At 35.6% G+C, this 13,237-nt stretch overlaps 1 protein-coding gene across 1 annotated transcript in view; it reads left to right on the forward strand.

Annotated features, from left to right (window-relative positions):
* Nucleotides 1–2,899: 2,899 nt before the first annotated feature.
* LOC134796016 (fibrosin-1-like protein) overlaps nucleotides 2,900–13,237 on the forward strand; it is a 323,185-nt gene continuing 312,847 nt past the window's right edge. Inside the window, exon 1 of the mRNA XM_063767925.1 lies at nucleotides 2,900–2,911. The gene's annotated coding sequence lies outside the window, so the exon portion shown is untranslated. The remainder of the gene's footprint in view (nucleotides 2,912–13,237) is intronic.

Below are 13,237 nucleotides of genomic sequence, written 5' to 3' on the forward strand. Positions count from 1 at the left end.
AGAAATATAGTCTAGTACTGATAAATAGTATAATTATGTAGATAATTATGGTCAGGAAATCCACAATCTATATCTAGTAAATCGGTACCTACAATATTACCACTTACCTACTGAAAATTTTAATGGGTTAACGTTTAATACTTGGCCAGTACTGTACATTTAAATAAAATTCGACATGCCGTGTTCACATTGCAGCTAGAATGTATTTAAGTGGGCGTAGAAACTTTACATTGTAATTTCGCCAACACTGACTTCATACATTGGTTCGTAAGCGATTTAATATTTCTGATAAGAAGAAATATTAATAAATGTATAGTAATCCAAATTTAAATTTGTCTATTTTACACACATTTATTAGAAACTATTACTGCATAAATCCAATTAGCTGATAGTTGTTCTTTAACTCATTCTTTATTTTTTTCTGACTAAATAATAATGAAATTAACAGTAAATTGAATAAATGGTTTATAAGTAAGTAGATTAAAAACTATAACTATACTATATTGCACGAAATTGTAAAATTCTAAGTTCGTTATATTTTCTTGACTAGATGACAATGGTTCGTGGAAGCCTCATACTCTTATTGATGGCTGTTACACTGATGGTTGCCATCACAAGTGTACAGGTAAAATGCTACTAATTCATATAAGTAAAATAGTTTTTTTTGTTCTGATCATATTGTATATTACCTACATGGTACACCATATTGGTGGAATGGTTGCACTATATAAATTATTTTATCTTACAGTTACAGTCTTTTGAAGATGCTGAAACCAGGAGGTATAAAAACAACTGTTTACATTTGATTAAAACAGATTAATATTTTATTTATATTTATTACTATATTTTATACTGGACTGGAAAGGTAAGGGCATTAACATAAACGGCGACTACATCTCACACCTACGATTCGCAGATGACATAGTCGTAATGACGGAGTCGCTAGAGGAGCTGAACCGGATGCTGGACGGCCTAGCTGCGGCCTCGCGACGCATCGGTCTTGGCATGAATTTGGATAAAACCAAAGTCATGATCAATGGCCACATTGATACAATACAGATAGTCGTAAATGGTCACCTTCTTGAAATCATTTCCGAATACACGTACCTCGGGCAGATTCTGCAGTTAGGTAAAAACAATTTCGAGAAGGAGGCCAAGAGGAGGATCCAGCTGGGCTGGGCAGCGTTTGGGAAATCACGCCGAGTCTTCTCGTCATCCATACCGCAATGTTTGAAAACAAAAGTTTTCCATCAGTGCGTCCTACCCGTCATGACCTACGGAGCCGAGACATGGGCACTCACGGTAGGGTTGGTCCACCAGTTCAAAGTCGCTCAGCGAGCTATGCTCGGAGTTTCTCTGAAGGATAGGATTCGTAACAAATACATCCGACAGAGAACCAAAGTTATCGATATAGCTCAAAGAATTAGCAAGCTGAAGTGGCAGTGGGCTGGCCATATCGCACGAAGAACCGACAACCGCTGGGGTAAACGTATTCTTGAGTGGAGACCGCGACTCGGCAAACGTAGTGTAGGACGCCCTCCGACCAGGTGGGATGACGATCTGCGAAAGACTGCAGGCAGATGCTGGATGCGGCAAGCTGAGGACAGGGCGCTATGGCGCTCTTTAGGGGAGGGCTATGTCCAGCAGTGGACTACTATAGCCTGATGATGATGATGATGATGATGATGATGATGATGATGACTATTTATTTTGCTTAGACGGTAGCTAACTGGATTCACTTTTACTATTAATTGAATTTATTTTTTTGAAGGTCTGTTTTGCCTACTTACTTACTTTGTACCTACGGTCTTGAAAATTGACTCCGTGAACTTGGTTTCGTTTATTTGTACCTTTATGAAACTACACCTTAAATTTTTTCTACATCTGTTATTTTGGGGCGATTGCACCAACCATCGATAATCTTAATTTCATGCTCAAATATGCACACTGAAGTTGCAATATTATAGGGACCGCAATCGAACTAAATATCTTGCTTATACTAACTTTACATCGGAGGGTGCGATATATTTAAGTAGAATCAAAATAAAATAAAATAGATTTAATGCGTAGGTATACAGAATTGAACAGTTCGTCAGGTAGGAACCAGCCTGTATTTTTTTACTTAGGGCCACTTGCACCATTCACTAACCCAGGGTTAACCAGTTAAACCTGGGGTTGCCATGGTTACCAGTACAATTTGACACTGGGTTAACTAATTTAACCGATTAACCCCGGGTTAGTGGGATGGTGCCAGTGGCGCTTACTCTATTCCACACATCAACGCCAACGCACAATTATATCTGCTTTATTTATTTGACAGGTTTAAGCAGATTGCCGACATGTTATCAATATCAGACCGTCACGGTGTTGATTCCTCCAATGATCCCGACGACAGGTATTTAAAGTATTTATTAAAAAAAAAATTTGTGCCTTTTGAAATGATTATTATTTACATTACATTTATTTAATTACAATAAATATTGGCATAAAAATGAACTGACTTGACTAAACAGCATCCCATATTTTTGGTTCTGATCACCAGAGCAAATGAGTATAAGTTAAGAGTTCCGTCGGTTTCTCCAAGATCCTGTCATCACGTCATTAGATCCTGACCTGCTGACAATTTATGACTAACTGTCCTAATCCTAAGGACCTAACCTTTCAAACAAAAAATAATTTCTTAAATCGGTACAGCCATCTTCAATTTAAATCGGGAATAGGTAATAGACAAAAAAGATCCCGACGAATTTTGAGATATTGATACAGTGTAATCCCGACCGCTCGAACCTTGAGAACGAATTTAAATGCATTTCCTTCACAGTCTATTATTTAACCCATAACTGAAAAAAAAACTTAAAAATATTATTAGTTATGGGTTCATAATATCTCCTTTTCTCTCGAAAAACTAGACGTACCTACCTATTAAGTATTTAATCACCTCTAAATCTCGAAGTTCTTAACTAAAAAAACTTCTGTAACTCGAATAAAAACCATAACAATACTTACCATATTACTAGACTAAGTACATAGCATATTTACGTAATTAGCTCTGTGTAAAGGTAGTATCAATTTTTCATTGATTTAACCTCTGTAACTGTAAACATTTTAAGACAAACAAGAACCTATTAAAACTTATCTAATTCGGTAACCCCAATAAGACAAAAGATCGTTAACATGAAGGTTTTGGCGTTTTCGTTGAGATTCCGTATCGAGGTTCCACTGTAAGTATTAAGGTGACAGTCCATTTCCAACGACAGCAGCACTACCGTTCATTTTGCGTTGCGTTGCGTTGCGACGCGTTTGTACTAGTAGTGCAGCTGCAGTCAGAAATGGAATGTTACCCTTGTATGGTGATTTTTCAACTTTATATTTATTTAGTGATATTTTCATCAGTATGCTTTTTTGGTTTACAGGAGTTCACTTGCAGAGGCAGACGATGCGTTTGCGTCTCTTCCTCGGCGGCGTCGTCGTAACGTGATGCGTACATGGCTGTGCGCTTGGAATTGTCATGCAGGAGATTTTTGAATGAATTATTCATAAAATATGTACACTTTGACTGGCGGGCAAACATACCAAAGGGCAGGGATTAAAGGCTGATTTAGAAGGCGCGCGAACTGGCATGCAATTTTAGTTACATTGCGGATTGTTGGTTACGTCCAATTCAACCGACCGATCAAAAACCGCAATGTAATGAAACTCGCATGCGAGTTCTCGCATCGTCTAAATAGGGCTTAAGTGAAGCATAATACAGGGAATAATGGTGAGGGAGAGCACTTTTGCATCGTTGCTACGCCAGCAAGTGTTAAAGCCTATTTTTTTTTACTTGAAAAATTACCTATACAACCTTAAGTATACCTAACCTCGCGACTTCGTACATACAAGTAACAGTCGTTCCTACGACTTGAGTAGGATTTTTTCCCATGTTAGTTAAGTAGTGCTATACTAACTTGGGGGATACCCCGATTTACTCCCTTAGAGAACGAATTTTTGGGAAATAATATTTAAACCTTATTCAAGGTTTTAGCTATTTGTATGTCAAATTCAATCGTTTGTCATACCTACGTGATTGCGTGATTGAGGAACAAACATCCTAAGATACAAACTTTAACATTTATAAATATAAATAGTAAATAGTACATTAGTATACAGTTTGATTTCTGGGTCGTGATCCAGAACCACTTTTTCTGACTCTGTAAATGATCCACATTATCATATGGTAGTATTTGATTAAAAGATAATTACTTGAATTATTCTTATTTTTCAAGTAAAATTAACGTTATACTAAGTAATTATGGTCACCCTATGACTTTTGACATACGCTGTATGGAAAGCGACAAGACGTCACATTGAGTAGGGTCACCAAATTGTATGCAAAAATGTTTTTTCCTACTTGTCATCTGGAAAATAATCATCATTATTGGTAATAAACAATAATTAATAACATCATTAGGCTCATCTTTGGATTCTGTATGATGTCTGGCTCTCTTGCTCCACGACCCCGAAATCACCCTGTATAGGGTACCTATATGAAAAGAAAAGTCGTTATACGTATCTGCATAAAATATTAAGACTGAGCAGCTCACACAATTCAAATATAAATACACTTACCAGTATCACTTATCGGTCATTTAATCCTAAATTTTTATTAATGGGACAGTATTTAAGACTTTAGTTTCGACAGCGGATCGATTCGACTCCCTGCTGCTGTTACGCCGGATTGCGATGTAGCTTGTCACGCATACCTTTATATGTGGCGTTCAATGGTTAAAGGATCCATGTTCCATGTGCATAAGGACCCCTCTGTGATGGAAAGCCACATAATATGTCTTGTATAGCCTTCTAATTTATAAAATTTATTAAAGACAATTAAGATCAAGCAGAAATTAGATAATGCGAAGGAGTTAGAGTCTGTTCGGAAAGAGAACATTGAGAAAGAAAATTAGTTCGGAAAGAGAGTATTGGGCCCCATACATTCCACGACTCTTTCCGCACAGACTCTAATTCAATTTAATGAAGCAGTCGAATAAAGTAGATTTGCTATTGTCATTTTACGTTTTGGACAGGATAAAATTTGGGAACGTCAATGCAAAACGAAAAGAGGTCGAATGGCTAAAACCAATCATTTTCACTCGTTAATAAAGCTCAGCCTAGACGCGGCTCAACCACGAGTGTGTGTGACGTAGGCTGATCCCGTACACGGCCCGGCCGCTTCTAATCGCAGCTACACGGTTATTCCATTTGCATAGCCTGTTACAATTTGCGTATCCTGAGAAACGTTAAACACTATTGATCGTGGTAAAAATACGTTCGTGTCTGCATTTAGAGGGATTTAGAGAGTCTACAGTGATTGTTAACTTCTGAAATATGAATTGTATAATGTTATGTGTACCTATGTAATATGTTCCCAACGGACTAAAATGGGTCAAGTTTTTCAATGAGTAAGCAGTATGTGTTATTCAAGAATACCTTAAGGGCGAGTGGGCTATTTCTATCAAATTTAGTAAAACCATATCGATTACTTAAAGGAGTATAAAATTAAATTTGCCCAGAGCTAAAATGAAAATAAACCAACTCACTCCCACTCTCACAGTCACAGTCATCACCTCCATGAAACAACATTAACGTTAAAAGCACCGCAGGCAAATTTGACGACTAAATTAAATCAAATTTCTACAACGACGGCCCACAAACGAGATTCATCTCGCCATTTTGATGCTTAAGGACAAAGAAGACACGTTTGTTTTACGACCGCCCTTATCTGTTGGGCCCTAACTTTGTTGGTCATATGGGGGTTTGCGAATGAGGCCCCTTATCTAAATATTAGCTGTTGTTTATCCGGATTGTCCTTTCATTCCAACAACGTAGGTACTCATATCTCCGAAGCGGTGGTCGGCTGTTGGTCATGCATACAAACGTGATCAAATATCTTCTGATAAATGTATTAGAAATAAATTCAGGTATAGCTGGACCAGAAAAACGTGATCGCTCGCTAAAAGCCTTGTGGCATTGACGTAAAGTTTGCAATCGCTTAATTTAACAGTCATGTTTAAGTAGTTACATAAATGGAAGGATAAATAAAAATGTGAAATGTAATGTAGGTCTCTTGGATATGTGAAATATTTAAGATATTTTGATGATTGGTTCCCGAGCATTCAATGCTTGTTTATAAGTTTTGTTTATTGTGAAGTTTGAATTACATACAAGTGATGTTCATCTGGTTTTTCCTTGATAAACTGCTTGATAATGAATTTTGTTTGATAAAATTGAGTTTCTACCATTAAAGACTTAGATATTCATTTGGATAGCAAATTATTATTCAGCGACCACACTGAGAGCATAATAAATAGGGCCTTCAGTTTACTTGGGTTCATCTTGAAAACTTGTAAAGAATTCAAAGAAGCTATCACCTTACTCACACTCTTCAACTCGCTAGTCAGGCCAATTCTAGAATATGGATCTACAGTATGGAACCCTAACTATAAATGTTATATTCATAGTATTGAAGGAATTCAAAAGAAGCTCATCAAACATTTAAAGTATAAAAACCTTCGGTCAATCCAATCGTTTAACCTGGATAAACTGGTGTCGCTCGAAAGCCGGCGCACATTAAAAGATCAAATATTTTTGTATAAAGTATTAAGAAATTTAATTGACTCCCCTTATTCGGTAAGTAGACTTAGCTTTAAAACCCCCCGCTTGAACACACGACGTAGCAATAAATTATTCCATATTCCCTTCACTAAAAAGAAATACAAATCAAACTCCTTTCTGATAAGAGCTTGTAGATTCCACAATGATTTTTTTCTCAAAAATTGATATATTTAATGACTCCTTGACTAAATTCAAACATCAAGTACTTCTGGTTTTAAATGAACAATCGAATTAAAGACACTGTAACTTTACACTTTACACGTTATAAAAATAGTTATATCTTCATTAATTAAGCCCTTGTCCTAATTTGACTGTTGTTGTTAATTTTTAATTTTAGTTATCCCGTATTTTGTTTTATTTAATGAGCTAATAAGTGGTGGCAACTGTATTGGTTTATGAAGTTTGTATAGACATTAGTTATAAGAAACATGTACCGTTTGTGCCCAAATAAACATTAAAACATAAATTAAAAAAGTATAGTGCAGAGGTAGCTACTTTCAAGAGGAGACATAAAATATTATATGTACTACATATTTATTATACTTACAGCTACATTGTATCGTCGATTTGTACTATCAGACGTTACAGTCTTCGATACCGTATCTAACGAACAGATAGTTCAAAAGCTTTGTTTATCAAAAGAAATGCCGTGACAACTGTAAAAAATCCCAAAGTGGGAGTTGAATAACAATCCAAATGCTCCGGCTCTGAGAGAACTCTGAAAATGAGTGTCGGTGAGCAGACGAACAAATAAAATCAAAGGACAACAAAGGATGGAATTTCTTTGGATCGTTATGAGGAGTTGTAAGTATATGTACGTTTGACGTCTGTTCAAAGATTACGTTCCTGCTTATTGTACTTATCTCTCTCTCCATTAATTTGAAATCGAGTATCAATCCTTCGGTAAACATAGAGATGGAATTCCGTCTCATTAAAAACATTTCCTCAGTGGCGAAAGTTACAAAAATCCGGAACAAGAGGTGACAATTTACATATTTAAATTGACGAGCCACAAATACACAATTGAGAGAGCAATTATACGGGCCTTTTTAGCCGACCTCTCGACTCTTTATGCTCTCCCCGACAGGCGAAGACATAGTTTTAATTGGAGTCGTTTCGAAGCACGCAAAGAGTCTTTTAATTAAAATTTCAACTTTTAATATTTAAAAAGAGCACGGTGTCTCGGGATCCACCGCTATTGCTGTAACTTCCCCAGGGAATATTTTCTTGCATTAACCTCTCCGACTTTGCATAAAAAGACTGATTTATTTACTTTTCCGCATTTAATCCTATCAAGAGCTTGACTTAAAAATATTGCAGTTTGATCTTTGTATTTGTAGGGAGAGAATATTTGTTATTTATAACTGAAAAGCTTTTTACTTTCATGTTCTGAAAGCATTTTCGTTATAGCTTTGCGGGAAAGTGTTAGTGTTATTATTTTCCCTAAGCCTTTACGCTGTGGGAACGAACATATATCTTTTTAAATTAAAATTTATATATCGACGACGTTCGCATCTCTGACAGTATATTGATAAGACAAGTGGTTAAAATTTTGTAATTTCGGGTCTGCAACTGCATGTGGATATACATACAATTGTTATAGTAAGCTTATTGATTAGAAAATGAATAGTTTCTTAAATATTTGTTTGTTATTTTTTACTTTAGCTTTTGTTGTTTTTGAGTTTTAAAGGTATCACATATTCCCTTTATTTTATTATTAAATTATTAACCACTTTCCAAATTTGTAAATTATTATTATTTTATTTTATTTATTTAATATCTTGCTCAAGCATTTACCGATGAGAACGAAATTCCAACTTAAATAAATCAAGAATAATATAATTTTAACGTCCATATTGGTATAAGCTTTTCACAATTCAGTTACCAAATCAATTTGAATATGCGCTCGGTTCACTGTATCGCAAGTCGGAGGTAGTTTAAACAACTTCGTGATTTATTGACGTACTAAAACTATCTCAGTAGGTATTTAGTGTGCGGTTTGAATGTCACTCTTATCAGTAAAACTTCTCTACTTTACCAACTTTCGTCTCAGGGCATTAGGCACCGGGTTGTGTGAACAGAATTCCCAACTTAGTGAACGTTTTGACACGTCCCATAAATCCAGGAGGTGTTTTCATTTATGACTACCCTGAATTTTACTTTAAGACCAACGGAAGGTAATAAAACGGGGGTATGTAAATTGAGCTGAATACATTTGAGGTGATGCGCAAGTTTGTGGTTATTATCTTATGTTTCATAAAATAATTCAGTTTTAGAACTATTTAAATATTTCAAAACTTTCCCTGCATCACGGGATAGACTTTCAATGCAAATTTTACAGCATATTTTAACGTCATTCGTGAAATTATAAAGTTAGTAATATATAGCCTTTTATAAATAAAAATACATCATTCTTTACACACACACACTGCATAGGAGGCACATTCGCATCAATTTGTAAGCGAAGATATAATGCAAAAATATCAATAACAGACTAAGATATGATTTTTAAGGTTTGAATCGTGTTCCTGGTTATTGCAGGTGCAGAAAGTATAATTCGATGCCTCCTTTTCTGTTAATTATATTAACGAATAAAGTGCCAATTGGGACAGCGCCCAGTAACATGGGTAGCTAGTTGCTGGGAAAGTATCCCAGTTTACATAATGTGCCATCCTAGATAATGGGCGGCACATTATGTCTCTGCGGCTAAATGTTAATGAGGTATACTAATTTACTTCTGTCATAAAACGTAGAAAGCTAAATTATCACAACCAATATAAACGCCTACATAGAAACCCTCCTTGTTAAGAAACGTTCAAGAATAGATACATACAATTGAGCCCTCAACAAATAGCGAAGGAAAATCAATTAATATTGTTATCCCCTCTTTTCAAAATATTATCTAGAATTTTGCGGAACTTTGCTTTATTGAAATGCTGCTAAATTAAACGTGTCACATTGTTCACCTTATAAATTATGAAATGATTTAGTAAGGCGTTATAATTGAGCTATCTGAGTTTAATTAAGTACGCCATATAAACACGTTTGAAACGAACCTTAGAGCCTTTAACGTAGTGACAAAACGAGTCCCCTCTTTGATGCTGTGAAATGGAGCTCACGAATTAAGGCGTTTTTCAAGGAGCGAAATGTAAATGTTTTGCCGAAGGTACAGGTGCCAGGTATAATTTCATTTCATTTGGGGTAGGGGGGTTGATTATAAATTTATGTGAGGGATGACGACTTTACCCTACTTGTTATTCGCTGAGCGAGCTATTTTATCGACTAGTCACTGATGAGGCTGACATGTGTATGATTAACATTCCGCAGTAGTCGCATGGAGTTCAATGTTTAATTTTTCACACATTCGTGACACCTAAATTTTAATAGAAAGTTATTGGCTAATAGAAATAAGTCAAACTATTTTTTACAATGGAATTTAATTTCTAAAAATATGTAGTGGGCCTGAGGAACCCGATATAACTATCTAGTAAGCTATTAAAAACCAAAAAATAAAATCTATAAGTATCTGTAATGCTTTATTTTGCTGATATTGTTTTTTTATGCCCATGACGGCGGTCCAATTTTAACGTTTTTAAGTTATAGATTCCAGTAAGGTAAATGTTCACATACACAAAAAGCTAAATTCAACAATAGTAAAAAGTGCCCCCGATAGAGTCTGTGCGGAAAGAGTCGTAGAATGTATGGCTTTCCTTACTATCCACGACTCTTCTTTTTCCGTAGAGAATATAACATCGACGAGGTACGCGGAGGTTGTGTGAAGGTTACCTATATGTTGTGTATAAAGGTGACATACGGATGATGAATGTAGGTAGCACACAAGCACATCCAAATGCCACCATGCTACTCCTGATTTATTTACACCTCTGGAGTAACCTCCGTAAATTACACGTCATTCTCTCGGTATTGTTAAGAAGGTTTTATCATAATTTTATTATTATCAAAATCTTATCATGAAATAATTACTAGACTGGTAAATGTTCTTATTTAGTTGCATATTAATAGGGCAGCAAATATTTACGAATGAAACCCTTTAGAGACCCTCTAGGATTTTAGTTTATTAAAATACTTTAAAGTCCTCACCCAAATTACTCCCTTGAGGTGTGTTTTACAAAACAAACGTTGCCACTTAATGATCATTTAATTATACCGTCGGCCGTTTCAGTAGATTTACTCCCGAAAACTAAATTATTTATTGTGGGCATGTACTAACAAAATATGTTGTGTGATAGCTAATGGAAATTGCGGAAGCAAATGCCTTCGTGACTTTGCGACCAAACGAACACCACTGACTTGTCAAGGCATAATTAAATTGTGAATATGCGCCAATTTCAATTCGATAAATGCATTATGAAGATTTGGTAACCTTACTCAAGCTTATTAAAGAAACCAATAGTTTAGAAATTTATTACTTTCAAGTAAGTCAAATCGATACTGAGTAGACAGTTCGGTGTGTAATTAATTATAACTATATTGCACAACTACAAAATTGACCTTAGTTTGCTGTCTAAAAATACATTTTACAAATCCAATATGCATATAAGCCAATGCAAAAAAACCTAGCAAATTTTTCTACATAAATAATGACCATACCCCGGATTTTTGGGTGCGAGAATGATCTATAACTTTGTTTATTGTAAAATAGTTAAGTTTATACCTATTTTTTGGCTAAAACATTCCCGCACTCAAATATCCGGTATGATAATGACACAAACGCCTTAACGCACACGTACCTACGGTTGTAAAATTGTTAGACTCCAACGCAGACAACATTATTTCCATTCTGTACGGTTGCCACTTTAATCCAATCGCTTAGAGAATCTTGGCACAAGTAGAAGCGGGAAGGGAGGTTTAATCGCGATATTGCCATGTCGATGCATTAGAAAAATTGCTTTAAATCAATAACTCTTGTGGTCCTTTGAGTTGAAACATGACGGTTGGTTCAAAGAGGGAAATGTGTTAAGCATATTGACTAGGGAGTTCTGTATCGATGATAACAATCGGTGTTTACATTTAGTTGATGAGCTGAGATGTTGAAAATGATAAAGTATATTAACCCTTAATTTACATAGATCGGGGGCTTATGATAAAGATAAAAGATTAAACTATAAGAATAGCATTTTTCCTTCAAGTGTGTTACTATGGGTGTACTTTGGGTGGGTGAATGTTACTACAGTTACTTACACAATTGGCTATTTACTGCTGTGCAGTTGGTTCTAAGGATATTCATGTGAAATTCAAATGTAATCTAGGTTTAAAAGATAGTGATAAAGCGACTATCATAAGAATGATGAAACAATTTACAGATTTTAAGAAAATATGAATATATGAGAATGTTGGACATAAAGCTTTCTACAAAACGTTTCTCTGTGATATCAAAGGGCGTTATCTTCACTATTTTAACAAAATAAATTTTACCTACACGTAAAATATTTACGAGATCATAATATACGCTTAGTTAGAATATTTGAAATGGCTGATAAATTGAATGAAATCTAAACATTACCACATAATAAATAATAGTACTCGGTACAGAAGACTCACTCTCTAACAAAACGCGTTTGTTACGATCAGGACAGGTATGGCCGTTAGGTGGCGACAGCGTCACGCGTGGCTTATGGCTAGCCACCAAAATTGGTGTGGAACGGATGTACTTTTAGCTACTTGTAGCAAAGCGACGAAATAGCGGAGTGAGCCACGCCTGACATTACATTTAAAGCCAAACCTCTAAAGAACAAGATGAGCTTTTAATATTCTTAAAACTGCTCTCACTAAATGAAGACACGATTCGACTTCCCAAATTCCAAAATTAAAATGATATTTTCATCTTGAAGGGTTAAAAATGACATATAATTTGAACAAAGAGGTGTCATTATCCCGGCCGTAAGATAGTCATCTACAAATGGCGTTTCATTTCAAGAACAAAGGGACAAATCAAAGCGAAGAGCTTCTGCAAAGTTCTTTTAACTTTGAAATCTCTTTTACGTCAAACAGTTATCTAATTCGTCATTTATAATTCTGCTTTAATTATATACAGAACTTCAATGAAACGGCTTCTAAGTATTAGATACTGTAATTTTACAAAATCTTCAGGCTTTTATGAGTGTCTTGTTAAATAAATTAATCGTAAATTAAACAAATTAAAGCATTCTATTTGAAATTAACGATGAGAAATAAAAAGGTAGTACGTTTAGATAAGCAAGTAGTAATTAAATCTTCCGAAGGATAATTTAAATCATTCACTCCGAGCGCGAGCTACGCGCTACGAGCGATCGTAGCTGATAACATGACGTGACGAATAATCGTTCGTAGCGAAACACGCCTACGAACCAGGGCCTACCGGACCACGTTCGACGTGTTGCCTCTCTGTCGCAGTTGTAAATTCGTACGTAAGTGTGACAAGTCGAACGGGGTTCGCGGTACCTAGGCCCTCAGAGAACCCACACCTGGCATGTCCCTAGCAGCCAATGTGTAAAATGAAAAGCGTTAAATCATCTTCATCGTCATTATTGAACGATGTTTACTGCTAGACTTTGGCCTTTGACCTAGCTAAATCATTTTCATAACG

Source organism: Cydia splendana, chromosome 13, assembly GCF_910591565.1.
Source record: "Cydia splendana chromosome 13, ilCydSple1.2, whole genome shotgun sequence".
Taxonomy (NCBI): Eukaryota; Metazoa; Arthropoda; class Insecta; order Lepidoptera; family Tortricidae; genus Cydia; species Cydia splendana.